This window comes from Apodemus sylvaticus, chromosome 4 (genome assembly GCF_947179515.1).
Source record: "Apodemus sylvaticus chromosome 4, mApoSyl1.1, whole genome shotgun sequence".
Classification (NCBI taxonomy): Eukaryota; Metazoa; Chordata; class Mammalia; order Rodentia; family Muridae; genus Apodemus; species Apodemus sylvaticus.
This window is the reverse complement of record NC_067475.1, coordinates 69612629-69630111: the sequence shown is the minus strand read 5'-3', so window position 1 is coordinate 69630111 and position 17483 is coordinate 69612629. Positions and strand designations below refer to the sequence as shown.

At 41.6% G+C, this 17483-nt stretch overlaps 1 pseudogene; it reads left to right on the top strand.

Annotated features, from left to right (window-relative positions):
* The first annotated feature begins 15170 nt into the window (after window positions 1–15170).
* On the top strand, window positions 15171–16255 carry LOC127683601 (TD and POZ domain-containing protein 1-like; annotated as a pseudogene).
* The last annotated feature ends 1228 nt before the right edge of the window (window positions 16256–17483 follow it).

The following is a 17483-nucleotide window of genomic DNA, read 5'->3' as shown; positions in this document are numbered from 1 at the left end:
TTTAAATATGGCTGAAGCCTGTTAATGTCACCCAATAACTTCTGAAAATCATTTAAAGTTTTTAAATTGTCCCTGCAAATAATTATCTTCTGAGAAAAAACAGCTTGATCTGTAAATTTGAAACCCAGATAATTATACGGATCCTGGGTTTGTACTTTCTCTGGAGCTATTTGCAATCCTTTAGCGGCTAAAGCTTGCTGTAAATCTTTAAAACAAAAAAGCAAAGTCTGAGGAGTTTTTCCTCCAACCAGATTCATTTGTTATAAAAGGTCTCTCCCCCACACTTAGGACAGATTTCTGGGGAGCAAACTGATTGCCCGCTTATAGCACCCCTGTTATCAGGGCAATCACCTTTAAAATGACCCAGACTGCCACATTTAAAACACCTTTTATTTCCTTGTCTCTGCGAAAGTATTCCCTGGATGGTGGTCCCCTGGAACGCTGCAGCTATTGCTAGACCCTGATTATATGAGGCACCAATTTCAGAACAGAGATGAATATAACCAGCCAAGTCTGTGTTCCCTGTGAGGTCTGATGGCCTCCCGGCAGGCTGCATTAACATTTTCATAAGCTAGCTGAGTAATCAATGGATTTTCTGCCTGAGAATTTCCAAAAATTCTATTAGCTGTTTTTAATAATCTATCCACAAAATCCTGACAAAGCACATCAGGAGCCTGTTTGACACCAGTTAAGCTTCCACTATGATCTCCCTTCGATGGTAAAAGATTCCAAGCATAGCGGGCAGCCATCTCAATCTGCGCATACACTGCGATGGGAAAACCAATCTGATTAGTATTTCCTTCAAATACGCCTTCTCCCAGTAACATATCAGCATTCCATTCTGGATGGCCTGCCTGAGTATTTATGGTGGCAGTTCTTTTGCTAGCCTCACGCCATTCAGAACTCCAAAGCAAGAAATCTCCTCCTGACAAAATAGCCTTACACAAAGTTTTCCAATCCTGTGGAGTTAAATTTGACTCTATCACAGTATCCAATAAAGCTTGTATAAAAGGGGCTGTAGGGCCATACTGAGCTACAGCTGCCTTTAATTCTTTTATCACTTTGAATTTCAATGTCTGATATTGTATAATCCTATTCTCCTGGTCTTCGATCTCAAGGACAGGAAAAGCTAAGAGTTCTGATGCATCCTGCCCTTCTCCACGAGCCTGGCTTACAGCTCCTTCTAGTGGCGATTGGCATGTCCCAGGATCATTGTTCTCTCTACTATTTGTTACCCTTTTTAGCTCCTGTAATTCATTAGTCAATTTCTCCAGCTTAATGTCAAACTCCAATTTTTGTAACTGCATATCTCTCTGGATCTCATCTCCTGCCATCAGAGTCATAGGCAGAGCAGAGGGCACGATAGGGGCCTATTTTTCCCCATGAGATTCAGCTGTTCTCTTTTTGGGATGAGCTACCTTTTCTATAATTAGCTCATCAGCACTATCTCTGCATTTTTGTAACTTAGAGTGGGGAGGGTCCTTCTTTGCGGAGGTCCTCTCTGGCAGGCTTTCTTCTTGAGATTCCTCAAGTTCTTGAATCATATCTAATTCCTCCTGGCCTCCTTCATCTATAATATCCTTTATAAGTGTCCAGAGGCAGAGGGTAATATTATCTGCCTTGGCTGCCTTTAGCGAATTCCCAAATCTCTCCCAGGTTCTCTCGTTTAACGTTCGTTTTTCTTGGAACCAAGGACAGCAAGAATATATTTGATCCAAAAATCCTCTAACCTTCCTTCCTTAAACCCTATCCCTTTTGCCTGAAGCAGCCCTAGGATGCTGCGGGGAGCAAGTTTCCACGCGAACTTTCATGTCCCATTTTTTCTCTATCTATCTATCTATCCCAAGCAGCTACTGTGCTGGGTCAACACAATTCTGCTTGCCTAGCCATATCCTTCTGCACCCACAACAATAGTTTCAAAGGATAAAATTTTACACTAGCGCTAGCATTTAACTCCTATAGTTGTTTACCGTGCGGATACCATCTTCTTTCCATTTTTTCTGCGAAGCTTTGCCAGATAGGGTTACCTCAGGAAATTCTCCTGTATCAGGTCGGTTCCCGTTCAAGGCACCATTATGTAGCCGCCCACGGCCGCATGTGAACTGGAGACCTGGAAGAGAATTCTGGGGATAAACGGGAAGGGGACTAAAGAGAAATGAGTCAGGACAAAACTTTGCCCATTGAGACTGATTTTACTATTATTTATCCAATATATATAGTCTTTAGAAAACAACCCTTCCCCCCCCACATCAAGGGGGAAGGCCGCGAATTCCTTGGCTCTTCTTCTCAGCAGTTCCCTGCTTCAAGTCTCACAGGTCTCTGCTGGTTTCCAGGTGAGACTGCCCTGAGGCAGCTTTTGTTTATAAGGTGAAAGTGTCAAGGTGAAAGCAGCTGTATTGTTCTAAGGGGAACAAAGGCCAGAGATAACACCAGCAGAAGGGTGGGGGCTGCCAGCCAGGAATGTCACAGCTTGAATGGAATGGGCTGAGAAGTCCAGCTCAATGCTGTGGGGGAAGGGACAAAAGGGCACAGAAACAGTATCCAAATTAACAAAATTAGAAATGAAAAGGGAGATATAACAACAGAAACTGAGGAAATTCAAAAAATCATCAGATTCTACTACAAAAGCCTGTACTCAACACAACTGGAGAATCTGGGGGAAATGGACAATTTCTTAGACAGATACCAAATACCAAATTAAATCAGGATCAAATAGATCATCTAAACAGACCCATAACCCCTAAAGAAATAGAAGGGGTAATAGAAAGTCTTCCGGCCAATAAATGCACAGGACCAGATGGTTTTAGTGCAGAATTCTATCAAACCTTCAAAGAAAGAAGACTTAACACCAATACTCTTCAAAGTATCCCACCAAATAGAAACAGAAGGAACACTACCCAACTCCTTCTACGAAGCCACAATTATGCTGATACCAAAACCACACAAAGATCCAACTAAGAAAGAGAATTTCAGGCCAATTTCCCTTATGAATATCGATGTAAAATACTCAATAAAATTCTTGCCCACTGAATCCAAGAACACATCAAAACGATCATCCTCCAAGATTAAGTAGGCTTCATCCCAGAGATGGAGGGATAGTTCAATATATGGAAATCCATCCATTTTAACCACTACATAAACAAACTCAAAGACAAAAACCCATGATCATTTCATTAGATGCTGAAAAAATACTTGACAAAACTCAGCATCCTTTAATGCTAAAAGTCTTGGAAAGGAGAGGATTTCAAGGCCCATATCTACACATAGTAAAAGAAATATACAGCAAACCGGTAGCCAACATCAAACTAAATGGAGAGAAACTTGAAGCAATCCCACTAAAATCAGGGACTAGACAAGGCTGCCCCCTCTCTCCATATTTTTTCAATATAGTACTTGAAGTCCTAGCTAGAGCAATTAGACAACATAAGGAGGTCAATGGGATACAAATTGGAATGGAAAAAGTCAAAGTGTCAATATTTGAAGATGATATGATAGTATACTTAAGTGAGCCAAAAAACTCTATCAGAGAACTCCTACAGCTGATAAACAAGTTCAGAAAAGTGGCTGGTTACAAAATCAACTGAAGCAAATCAGTAGCCTTTGTATTCTGAAAGGACAAGCAGACTGAGAAAGAAATTAGGGAAATGACACCCTTCACAATAGCCACAAACAGCATAAATTATCTTGGGGTGACTCTAACTAATGAAATGAAAGAGCTATACTGATAAGTAGTAGGACATTATGCTAAGATGGCCTGCTTCAGAGTATTATATAATCTGTGACAGGTTCACCCTTCTTTAGAAAGGCTGTAAGGGATTCATTTTAGGGAAGATTCCTGTTATTAATATGCTCTTCCTATTATTATTAAATATCTATATCTATATATATCACTTAGTGATCTCTATCTCTATCTCTATCTCTATCTCTATCTCCATCTCCATCTCCATCTCCATCTCCATCTCCATATATGTCTTTATCTATATCTATATCTATATCTATATCTATATCTATATCTATATCTATATCTATATCTATATCTATATCTATATCTATATCTATAATCACTAAGTAATAGCACACCCCTTTGGAGCATATCTCTGCAGTTCTATGAAGATATACTATTTTATAGCAATGCTAAATAGACAAATAGATGACTTAAGGCTTAATGATGATCTTATTAGATTTCCTAAAATTATATCAGTGATTATTAAGCTCTTTTATAATGGGACTATTATTGGGTCCTTTTCTGATAGTCAAAACCGCAATGAGAACTCTGCCATTCTCCCAAGTGTCACCAGTTAACTGCTCTGGATCTCCTCCCAGATAAGATTATTCCTGAGAACCACACACCCTGACTCAGTGATTCCTTTAAGGAATGCCTCAGAGATCAAGCAATGCAGTGTTCAGTGTGCCTCTGCCATCCTGTGCTCAGTCTCCAGGCAGTTTTCTTCTTTCAGGAGCCAGTCCACATATACAAGCAGTCACCTGTGGGAAGCTGCATCTGTGTGTTTGGCAGGAGATAGAATTAGGGACCTAAACATACTAGGCAAGTTCCCAAGCATTCAGCTAAACGTTTCCACACTTTGTACCCTCATTACTGACACAGGCCCTTTCTTCCTTTCTTAAGTATTTATCAGATTTTCCTTCAGAAAACTTGGTCCAAGAAGGATGCAGAGCATCTAACATTGTGTTTTTGAGACTGATGTTACTCATAATTTATTGTATCAGTGTACAAGGGAGCTCAGGTCTCCTTTCTCAGCACCACAGAGTATAAGACAGGGATATTTCTAAGAATTGAAGGTAAACATCATCTACATCAATAACTGAATATAACAAAAATTACGTTACTGCAAAACCCATAAGGGGATTTAAAAAGCTCAGCTTGTGAGCTTTTCTGCTCTCCCATGTGCATTGGCTTCTCCCTGCAGACCAGCCCACCCTCTGCTGCAAGGTGAGCATGGTACAAGGCTCCTTCAGCATTTCTGGACAGAACAGGAAGCTTTCAATCGTCGTTCCAAAAAAATCTGAGACATCCACCTACGCTGTCTTCTATTCAATAAAATGGTCAAGGGCTGGAGAGATGGCTCACTGGTTATGAGCACCGATCTCTCTTCCTGAGTTCCTGAGTTCAATTCCCAGCAACCACATGGTGGCTCACAACCATTCATAGTAAGGTCTGACACCCTCTTCTGGTGTGTCTGAGGACAACTACAGTGTACTTACATATAATAAATAAATAAAGCTGTAAAAGAAAAGAAAATGGTTAGGATGACTTCTGTTTGGACACATAGAATTCAGCCATGATCAGTTGATTCAGTGTCCAGAACGTGTGTGAGGCATTTCCAGACATTCCGTGATAGAAGTCATTCAGGATGCAAACCCCAACACATACAAAGCATTTCCAGTTAAAAGTAAAACCAAGGTGTATTTGATCATAGTCCATAGTGTTGGAGTGTAGAGCCATGGAAATTTTAGTGATCTCCTAAAATAGGGAGAGGTGCTCTGTTGCAACTCAAGAAGGATCTTTATTTTATTTGAGTTAGCTCCTGCCACACCATATCCATGTAAGGTGATTACAGTGTTTGGGGAGCCCTGGATATCTATGTGGCAAGGCTATATACTAAGCAGCAAGCAGGGAGTAAATGTGAAAACATCTAATTGTAAAGCTACTGTGTCTGTTAACATAATTGGCTGGTGCTGGGTGCCATAACATAAACTTTTTTTTGTTTTTTGTTTTTGTTTTTCCTCTGAGACAGGGTTTCTCTGTGTAGCCCTGGATGTCCTGGAACTCACTTTGTAGACCAGGATGGCCTCAAACTCAGAAATCTGCCTGCCTCCACCTCACAATTGCTGGGATTAAAGGCATGCTCCACCACCATGTGTCTAACATAAAGTTAACTTCTGTTCCCCTCTGCTTTGGTGGTCATTAGGCAGGGGCTGGTGGCCTTGAACTCTGAAAACCGCCTGCCTTTGCAGTATTGGGATTAAAGGCTAAATATTTTTCTTAAGTTGAAGTAGGTAGTTTCAGTTAAAATGCAAATTCTTCTGGTGTGTGGGGGGGAACCTACACATTTAATCTGAGAAAAATATACACCTTTAATCTGAGCCTTGAGGCAGAAAAACACATACCTTTAATCCATATCTTCAGACTAGAAGACACTCCCTTAACTAGGCCACACCTTCTACTGCAGGCCCACTATAAGCATAAAGAAGAAGGAAGCTTTTTTACTTTGGCTCCCTGCTCTCATCTCAATAGCATGCCCATTCCTTCACTGGCATTAGACCCTTCTTCTTTTTTTTTTTTTTTATTCGATATAATTTATTTACATTTCAAATGATTTCCCCTTTTCTAGCCCCCCCCCCCACTCCCCGAAAGTCCCGTAAGCCCCCTTCTCTTCCCCTGTCCTCCCTCCCACCCCTTCCCAGTTCCCCGTTCTGGTTTTGCCAAATACTGTTTCACTGAGTCTTTCCAGAACCAGGGACCACTCCTGCTTTCTTCTTGTATCTCATTTGATGTGTGGATTATGTTTTGGGTATTCCAGTTTTCTAGGTTAATAACCACTTATTAGTGAGTGCATACCATGATTCACCTTTTGAGTCTGGGTTACCTCACTTAGTATGATGTTCTCTAGCTCCATCCATTTGCCTAAGAATTTCATGAATTCATTGTTTCTAATGGCTGAATAGTACTCCATTGTGTAGATATACCACATTTTTTGTATCCACTCTTCTGTTGAGGGATACCTGGGTTTTTTCCAGCATCTGGCAATTATAAATAGGGCTGCTATGAACATAGTAGAGCATGTATCCTTATTACATGGTGGGGAATCCTCTGGGTATATGCCCAGGAGTGGTATAGCAGGATCTTCTGGAAGTGAGGTGCCCAGTTTTCGGAGGAACCGCCAGACTGCTTTCCAGAGTGGTTGTACCAATTTGCAACCCCACCAGCAGTGGAGGAGTGTTCCTCTTTCTCCGCACCCTCTCCAACACCTGCTGTCTCCTGAATTTTTAATCTTAGCCATTCTGACTGGTGTAAGATGAAATCTTAGGGTTGTTTTGATTTGCATTTCCCTAATGACTAATGAAGTTGAGCATTTTTTAAGATGCTTCTCCGCCATCCGAAGTTCTTCAGGTGAGAATTCTTTGTTTAACTCTGTACCCCATTTTTTAATAGGGTTGTTCGGTTTTCTGGAGTCTAACTTCTTGAGTTCTTTATATATATTGGATATTAGCCCTCTATCTGATGTAGGATTGGTGAAGATCTTTTCCCAATTTGTTGGTTGCCGATCTGTCCTCTTGATGGTGTCCTTTGCCTTACAGAAACTCTGTAACCTTATGAGGTCCCATTTGTCAATTCTTGCTCTTAGAGCATACGCTATTGGTGTTCTGTTCAGAAACTTTCTCCCTGTACCGATGTCCTCAAGGGTCTTCCCCAGTTTCTTTTCTATTAGCTTCAGAGTGTCTGGCTTTATGTGGAGGTCCTTGATCCATTTGGATTTGAGCTTAGTAAAAGGAGACAAGGATGGATCAATTTGCATTCTTCTGCATACCGACCTCCAGTTGAACCAGCACCATTTGTTGAAAAGGTTCCTTCACTGGCATTAGACCCTTCTTCTTAAGAATTCCAGTATATAGTGAAGAATACCTGAGACTTCATACCTTTCAGAATAAGTAAATACTGACCCCCCCATGTCCAGCAAGAGATAACAGGACACCGGGGAGTTTTCTTCCTCCAAGCAGTTTATTAGGCAACCTTGAACAAAACTTCTTCTTCTTCCAGGGAGTGCCCACCAACCCTTTTTATGCTGTCCCAAGATCAAATCCACAGAAGTTTCAGAGACTACAATTTGAGACACTAGGTTCTCTGAGCTTCTCAGGCAAGGGAGAGGGCAGTGGTCAAGGAATTCCAGAGGGTGTTCAACCTGAGATCCAGATTCCCGAGATTTACCTTAATCAATGTGTTCCCAAAACACATAGTAGTGCCTGACACCTCCATACTAAAAGAAAACTGTCACAGCATATTTGATCAAATTGTGAACCCCAAAAATGTGTTATGCTTGGAAGAAAACTGTTTTTAGTTGTGGAGTGCCTCAGCCTTGGCACACACCTTTAATCCTTCTGGGTGGAATACAGACATTCACTTAGTACACACCTTTAATTCCAAACACTTAAGGTAAAGTTAGTTTATAGAAAGAAGCACCAATGTTCAGAGAAACTAACAAATTAAAGAAAGATTAGACAGAAAAGGATATGCCCGACCATTACTAGAAGAGAGAAGAAAGGAAAGAGATCACTTCAGAGAGAAAGAGAGAAGAAACAGGTAAAGATAGAATGAGCCAGAGAGTGAGAGGACCTTGAAGATTAGAAGTGATTGTGAAAGTTAGTACGAGACCACGTGAGCAATTCAGGAGAAGATGAGAAGAGCCAGACTGAGTCAGTTACAGTGGAGCAGACTTTTGAGCCAGAACAAATTAAAGCAGACTGCCAGAGGTCAGAGAGAACTAGAAAGTGGTGAGCTTATTCAGCTGTAAGTCTCAGAAGCTGAGAGCATTCTAAACCGAGATTTGATTTGAGGGAAGCTAGAACCTTCCAGGACTAGTCTTAGATGAGCAGATCAAGGCAGAAAGCCCCAGAGACAACAATTAATATGTCCAAATAAAAGTTACTTTTCTAGGAAATTATTTGAATTATTTGAAAGGTGCCTGCACTGTCATCCCTGAAGGTAAGTATGGTATGAGAAAGCATCTTCAGTTTAGACACCAGTGTCCAGAAAGCGTTAAATACATCCCCAGATTCTCATCTTTCTGGACATGTGACAGCTACCACTGGTTGTCTGTGTAGCCTCTGTCTCTCTATCTGTCTCTGTCTTTGTCTCTGTCTCTCTCATCTCTGTTTCTCTCCCCCCCACCCTCTCTTCCAACACACCCTGTCTCTTTCTACATACATTTGACTCTTGTTTTTTTGTAATGACAAGTTGTGTTCTCTGGTATGAGGATGCTTCCAGGGCTATATTCCTTCTGTGTGGTACAAAATTCTATTGGCTCTGGGAAGTCATCTATAAAATCACACCTCTCTGCCACCCCCTAACAAAATACCTCACAGAGGTCCCACTCTGCGACAGAGATTTCATTAGCAAAGCCTATGGTTGCTGCCCAGGGGGTCTCAGTTCTCCTATAGGAGGCAACTTCTACCTACATAAGCTTGTTCCTAGGAGCTAAGAAAACAATTTAGAACATCTCTCATGCAAAGGGCCCGTTGCACTGTGATCATCTACAAGATTTCAAATGTTAGACGTCAAGCAGGGGATCCTCCTATTGAGGCACCAAAAGCATGAGATACAGAGTCACTGATGTTCAGAAGTGACTAATAAGTTTCAATAAGTCTAATGTGGGAATAAAAAATTAAAATAGATTCAGTTATTGAATATTGAGGGATAAGCAAAATTGGAGCAAGACATACTGGAGAGCTAGGAGCTGTGGAGCTGACTGAAACACAGTAATTATTTCCATGTCCTCTAGGACTTGGGTCTCTCTAAGACATGACAACTGAAGAGATGAGAGTCACAGGCAGAATTTTACCTGTCAGTTTAAATGAGGGCAGTAATAACACCCTATTCTTTGATATGTGTTGAATATATGCTTTAACCCTTCAGAGGTTTGTGGCTCTGCTTCCTGCACTCCATAAAGGAGCTCTTCCACATGCCCTACATTTGGTGAACAACAAGACAGATGACAAGTTAAGGAAAACACCCCATCTTTGATCATGCTTATGGCAAAATCAGTGTTAGACCAGCACAAGTATAAATAATATCTGTGCAGAGATTGACATGTTACCTTCATTTAGGGAAGACTGATCCCAGTAAGCAAAGGTGATGCCTATTCTTGTCTAGACTACCTGTGGACTTAAGTAACATCCAAAACTGGAGGGTGTGTCTTTAAAAACATTTTTTTTGCTTAAATTGAAATAGATAGAACAATTCAAACACAGACTATTAAGTTAGAAAATCCCATACCTTTAATCTAAGTCTTCAGGGAGGAAAACAAACACCTTTAATCCAAAATTTGAGACTAGAAGACCCACCCTTAATGGGGCCATGCCTTCTACTGGAGGCCTATATAAGCAAATGAGGAAGGAAGCTTTGTGTCTTTGCCTGCCTGCTCTCATCTTACTAGCAAGCCCATTCCTTCAGTGGCATTAGACCCTACTTCAGAATACCAGCATATACTGAAGTAAACCTGAGACTTCAAACCTTGTGGACTAAGTAAGTACTGGCTTTACCCATTGTTGAAAAGCTGGACCTCAGTCTGTATGTTATATTCAGATATCCACTTTCAATTTATATGGAGGAATTCATTCTACAGGTCTCTACAGAACCCTGACTAATGAAATATACTTGAAATGAGAATGTATAGCATGTGTATATAGTTTAATGTAGCTTTTGTATGAAATAGAGTTTATTTAAACTATGGGAATTTGAGTTGAGTAGGGATGAGAAGGAAGTAGAGGTAGAGAAAAACACCCAGATATAGCGAGAGAGAGAGAGAGAGAGAGAGAGAGAGAGAGAGAGAGAGAGAGAGAAAGAGACAGAGAGAAAGAGACAGAGAGAGAGAGAGAGAGAGAGAGAGAGAGAATGAGAGAGGGAGAGGGAGGGAGAGAAGAGGGAGAGGAGAGGAGAATCTGTCTAGTAACACATGGAGAATGAGGAGGATGGTGTAACAGGAGTGAGGGAGAAAGTGATTACAGAGTTTGGGAGAGGAAAAGACTAAAAGATGATCAGAGAGAAGTAGGGGGCAAACATCTCCTTTCATGGTGAGTCAACGGTACCTGGTTATTGCCAGGAAACTGTTGGGTAGACCCTAGAAAGAATGCTAACATTCCTTCATTTTGGATTAATTTAAAATAAAGGTGAAAACTAGGCAGAAATGATGGTGGAGCAGGGATAGGGACTCCGTGATCTTTAGCTATTTCCCGCTGTTTTGGGAGGATGTGTATTTGTGAAACTAAAGAAAATTTCTATTGGGAAGTTGGTTCCATCTTAGAAAGTTGGCTGTTTCCTTGCTATCCAGGGTTTGTGGAACCATCTTTAGGTAAAAGGAGCAGATCCAGTCGAACCATTTGTGTCTTGGTGGTTGGGGTGAGGAAAGTCCCAATCCCAGGGAAGAGGAGAGGAATCCTACGTTCTGGAATAGGTCACAAGTGGGAACTTAGGCTATTGACTGGCAGTTGTACTTATCGAAATGGAGTCTGTTTCATCCATGAGAGGTCAATCTCAGTGTGTTTCTTGGAGATTATAATTTTACAAAAGAGATAAATGTGTTAATAGCATGAGAAGTCTTCAGGATGAGCTTTGGGAAGACAGAAACCTTTTGTGGAACAGGAACCAGAAGGGCTTTTTTTTTCTCTCTAGGAGACTGACTGTATACCAATGTAGTATAATGAGAAGCATTTTGAAGTATGTATTGAAAAGACAATTAACTGGAAAATTTGACAACCTTGTGAATATGATAATTGATCATATAGTTTAGCATGAGAAACACCTTGAGTTTAGAGTTAAAATATTTAGCATGAGAAACACTTTAAGTCTATAGGTTAAAGACAGTCAAAGGAAACTTCAAATTTGGACTTACAATATAAAAGTGGGATTGTATAGTAGAGTGTTTTATTAGGGTTATTCTAATTTATAAAAACTATTAATGTTAGGACAGTGGCATAACAGGGAAGATAAATTTGAAGCATTTAGTCACTGGGAACTGAGCTTAGAAAAGGAAGTAACAGAAGGGTAGGTCTGAAAGGTTATATCTGAACTGTGTGTACTTTATCTTGAATCCTGTGAGTGAGGCAAACTTGTCTGTCTTTGATAAAATATCTGGTAGTCATAATTAGTTAACAAATTGACTAATGAGCTAATAAAGTGGGAGATTTAGATTTGGGGTAAAGAATTAGGGTTCTGTTTTCTAGAGTTAGCTTAGCTGTCAATGTAGTTAGACATTTATGAAAAGTAAATTAAAATCTAGAAGTCATTAATTAAAATGACAGAGTTTGCTCAATAGTCCACTACCTAGACAATTTTCCCAGGTGCCTGGGTTCTCCATCATAACTCGGGCAGAGTCAATGTCACCATTAGGCCCAGAAGACAAGAAGCTTTTTTCTTGAGGAGTAGAAATGTGGGAGAAAGCTGGGCGTGGTGGTGCACGCCTTTAATCCCAGCACTTGGGAGGCAGAGGCAGGTGGATTTCTGAGTTCAAGGCCAACTTGGTCTACAGAGTGAGTTCCAGGACAGCCAATACTACACAGAGAAACCCTGACTCAAAAAAAAACCCAAAAATTTGTGAGAAATGACCCACCCTGTCCTAGGCAATATGAGACATTTAATTTTCTGGTTATCCTCAGTTTTACAATAATGTAGGCTGAGTGCCGGCATCAGCAAGGCAATGGAGCACAGAACCTCAGTGCTTATCATAATGCAGTCTAGGCAGTCTTGTCACTGCATACATCTTTTCAGAGATCTTGGTTGGGGGAGGGGGTGGTAACTTTTATGCTATGGAGTCTTTCTGTCCTAATAAGCTTAAACATTTGTTGTTACATTCAGCAGTTTCTGAGAAGAATGAGAGCTAGTATCTATTAAGCATATCTGAGTTAGGCAATCTTTAACTTAAAGCAGTGATCTTTTACCTGTTTGCTATTCTAAATCTTTAAATTAATATTTAAATTATTATTTATCAAGGCAGAATAGACTTCAAAGACCCTGTCACGATGTTCTAAGGTGAGGAGGCAGTGAGGTAGGAACTGCCCATAACAAAGATGCTGGGTGATCATGGGACTGTCATTAATTAAGATGGCACTAAAGCTACAGCCATTTATCTGACCTCCCTTATTTAAGATGGTACTGAAGCAAAAGCATAGGAAAACCTTATCTGCTTACAAAAAAGATGGCAGACACTCACAAGACTGCCCAGAACAAAAGTAGTGCTGAAGGGGTGGATGGGAGAACAGGGGGATGGAAGGGAGCTTATGTGACTTCGGGGAGTGGGGGACCTGAAAAGGGGAAATCATTTGAAATGTAAATAAAAAATATATCGAATAAAAAAAAGATAAAAAAGAAAAAAAAGATGGTGCTGAAGCAAAAGCATAGGAAATCCTTATCTTCCTACAAAAAAGATGGCAGACACTTACAAGACTGCCCAGAACAAAGGTAGTGCTGAAGGAGTGGATGGGAGAACAGGGGGATGGAAGGGAGCTTATGTGACTTCGGGGAGTGGGGGACCTGAAAAGGGGAAATCATTTGAAATGTAAATAAAAAATATATCGAATAAAAAAAAGATACAAAAGAAAAAAAAGATGGTGCTGAAGCAAAAGCATAGGAAAACCTTATCTTCCTACAAAAAAGATGGCAGACACTCACAAGACTGCCCAGAACAAAGGTAGCACTGAAGCTACAACTCTGCCTAGAGGAATGTAATGTGTTTGTTATATGTGGGAATGGCAGAAATAATTGTGCATCAGCAGATAACATGTAAAAGGACATACATATGGAGATGAATGGACACATTTTGTCTGGTGGACAGCAGGTCTCCCCTTTCACTGTAGTCAGCCTCTGTTGATGTGTACAGAGCAGTGGGTCTGATCTGTGCATGGAGCAGCTCAGCTGTCACACCTGGTTTAGAGCTGATGCAGAACATAATGGAAAGTATTCAGAGAGCTGACAGTGGTGGTGGTGCGGGGACCCCGGGAGCACAGAAGCATAGGCAGCAGCTCAACCTAGTGTAAGTAGGGCACAAGTGGGGCAGGGCAAGGAAGGAAGCACCTTGGGTGGGCCAGGGAATAAGAGGCAGGGCCTGCAGCTGTGCTCTGTCTGCCTGCAACTCTGCTCTAGCACAGCATGTTTTGTGTCCCATCGTGTTGGGTCAGGCAGGGAGCAAGAAAGCAAGGGGGAACAGAGATAGGAGAATAGAGGCAGCCTTAGATCAAGGTGGAACACTGTTTCTCAGTGTTTATCATACCACAATCAAGGCAGCCTTCTCACTGTGCCTGTATGTGGGAGGGAGAGCAAAGAAGTAAAGTTGCAAGAGAAGAAGGTAGTGGGAGGGGGCCCTGCATAGAAATCTTTCCATTTATCTGAATGGCTGGTGAGAGGTTTGTAAAAATTTAAGTGCCCTCAAACAGCAATGGAGAGTTATTGCTTAGTGGATATTGGGGCCAAATTTAGCCTGTGAACTTGGAAGCCTTTAAGAGTCCGTGGCATCTCAGGAGGGAGCATGGGAATGTCAGCGAAGATATACCCTTTCTGGGTGAGATCAGCAGTTATTAATTTCTGCTAGCAGAATTCTGAGGAAATGTTTATAACTAAACAACAAGAGGGTCAGTTCATTAAGACCTCAAGCTTTGCGTTGTGGTCTGAGCTCAGGCCAATACCTGAGTGGGCTGTGAGGAGAATGGTCCACAAAGGCCTGGGGTTTCACAACAGTGAGAAAAGGAAATGATGCAGAGGAGAGAGGAAATCTCACTCAAGGGAAAATGTCCTAAAATGAGGAGTGAGCAAGGATGCCAGTCTTAAAGACTGTAAATGTCACCATCCACCAGGACACCATAAAGTGGCTGTGAGGTCAACACCCCTCCCTTGGGACCAGGGGATGTATACACTGACCAGTGTGGGAGAGGGAGCTAACCAATTTGCTGATGTTTGGATGGATAGCTCTAGAGAGCAATATTGTTGCTGGCAAGTTCATGTGGCAGTGGGAGATGTTAACCTGTAAGTTTCTAAATCTGAGTCACAACATTAATGCTGTGTTTTATAAAAAGAAATGCAGGACATGCCTATGGTAAGGGTGGGAGGGGTACTCTGGCTGGACCATGCTAAGGCTTCCCTTGCCCCTAGGGTACCAGTCATATGACAGGACTAGCATAGAATAGAGTTTATTTGCAGCCTTGGGAGGGGAGTTAAGTAGGGATACTAAGAGAGGAGATGAAGAGGGAGAGGGAAAGAGAGAGAGACAATGAAAGACAGAGAGAGAGAGAGAGAGAGAGAGAGAGAGAGAGAGAGAGAGAGATTTAGAGAAATTGAAACTCAAATCGAATGTTTACCTATAATTGTATCCAAGAGGAAGACATATAAGTAACTTCTAGTCTTCTTTCAGATCACCTTTAACTTCCAAATTCTACCTCCTTCAGAAATGTCAGGAGAAATGGAAGCCAAGAGCTGGGACTCCACACAGAACAGTGTTCAGAAATTGTGCTATGAGTGGACCATTAGCAACTTTTCAACTTACATGTGGGGGATTCAGAAAGAGATTACAAGCCCAGTGTTCTCATCAGAGGCCAGTGAAGATGTGGCGTGGTGTTTGAGAGTACACACAAATGGGGTTGATGAAGAAAGCAAAGGTTTCCTGTCAGTTCACCTGGTGTTGATCAGCCAACCAGGAAGCCTAGTTTGGGCCAAGTTCCAGTTCTGGATCATAAATTTCCAAGGAGAGAAATTTCAAAGTATGAAGTGCACGAAAGCTGCCTGCTTTCTGCCAAATAAACCACTGGGATTCAAAAAGTTCCTCTCTCGAGATTTCCTCCTCCCCTTCAGCACTGGCTTGTCCCTCAAGACCAGCTCACCCTTTGCTGCAAGGTGAACATAATAGGAGCCTTCTTTAGCATGCCTGAACAGAACATAACACCTGCATTCAAGAATACAGGGCAGATGTTGATAGATGACCTAACAAAGCTGTGGGAGAAATCTCTTTTCACAGACTGCTCCCTATTGGTAGGTGACCATGAATTCAGGGCTCACAAGGCCATCCTAGCAGCTCGCTCTCCAGTTTTCAGAGCCATGTTTGAACATGAAATGCAGGAGAGACTAACCAACCTTGTGAAGATCCCTGACCTGGATCCTCAGGTCTTCAAGGAGATGATGGACTTCATCTACATAGGGAAGGCACCACACCTCAACAGCTACCCTATGGCCACTGGTGTGCTGACAGCAGCTGACAGGTATGGCCTGGAGCACTTGATGGTCATGTGTGAGCATGCCCTCTGCAGGATCCTCTCTGTGGAGAATGCTGCACACACTCTCATCCTGGCTGACCTCCACAGCAGAAAGAATCTAAAGACCCAGGCCCTGAATTTCATTGCACTTCATTCCTCTGAGGTCTCTGAGACCTCGGAGTGGAAGTCAATGTTGGAGTCACATCCCCACTTGGCAGCTGAAACCTTCCACTCCCTGGATTCTGCACAGAGAATATTTTCTTTGAGCCCTCACTCAAACGCCTAAAGAGATTTTAGAAGCTAGTCAGACATGTCCAACACCTGTCTTCCAATGGCAACACCCAATGTAGCTATCAATGACTTCTGGTTAGAGTACAGTATTATGGGAGCATTTATACAGAATCTGTGGCAAGACAGCATGGTGGCTCAAGATTAAAACAGCTGTACTATGTTAAAATGGCAGGTGTGAGAAGGGCAGCACAAGAGTCTGGGTCAATCAAGTTGACATCTGCCCTGTTGATGTTCTTGTTTATTTTTTGTCTGACACGTTGGAAACTGGGATTCAAGTTAGGTGCTGACCCTAAGCACAGCTCAACAGAGTTTCATCCAGGAAAACTGTATGTACTGATCTAAACAGAACAAATGACCAGGGCCCAGAGAAAGGGAGAAATCAAACATGAATGTTTATTTATCTGAGACTAAAATGACAATGAAGACTTTTTAAAGGCTCAGTTTGTGGGAACTCAGCTGCAAAAGGAATTACTGCTCTCTCAGAAACTGATTCAGTTCCAGCAGACAGAGGAGAGTTTTTTCAGCCACCTGTAACTGGTGATGCAGTGGATCCGAGACACTTTTCTGGTCTCAATGGGCACAAACAGTTCTGTATACAAAACCTTAACCTAATAAAATATAATAAAAATAAAACAGTTGAAATCATTCGGTGGATTTCAGAGCTGTTTATGTTCTGAGAAGTCACATATAGTCCAATCAGCTCTGCTCAGCTCAAGATATTTGTGCAGACTTTCTTACCAGTATTAGAAATCCTTTGTCTTTTTCTTGGCATCTAAATTAGCAAAAAGCTCCATCATCATGCTTTTATGATGACTAAGAAGAGTAGACCAATGTAGAGGAAGTCTACTCCTCCTGGGAGGGAAGTGTTTGTTGGTCAAGATATGCAAGAATCTTTTATGTATTTTGAAAACATTTGCAGGGATTCATTTCATATGGATTCATGCACCGTAGGCCAGTAGTTCCTCCTCTTCTCAATGTTGTGCCCTCTTAAAATAGTTCTTGTTGTGGTCAACCAGAAGCATTAAATTACTTTGTGGCTACTTCATAACTGTAGTGTGGCTCCTGTTAGGAATTATATTGTAAAATCGGATATAGAGGATTTTTGATATTCAACCCCCATGAAATGGTCATTACTCTTCCAAAGAGGATGAGGAAGCCACAGGTTGAGAACCATGGCTCCAGGCCATGCTTTCTGTAACACCAGCCAGACCTCTTATAGAACT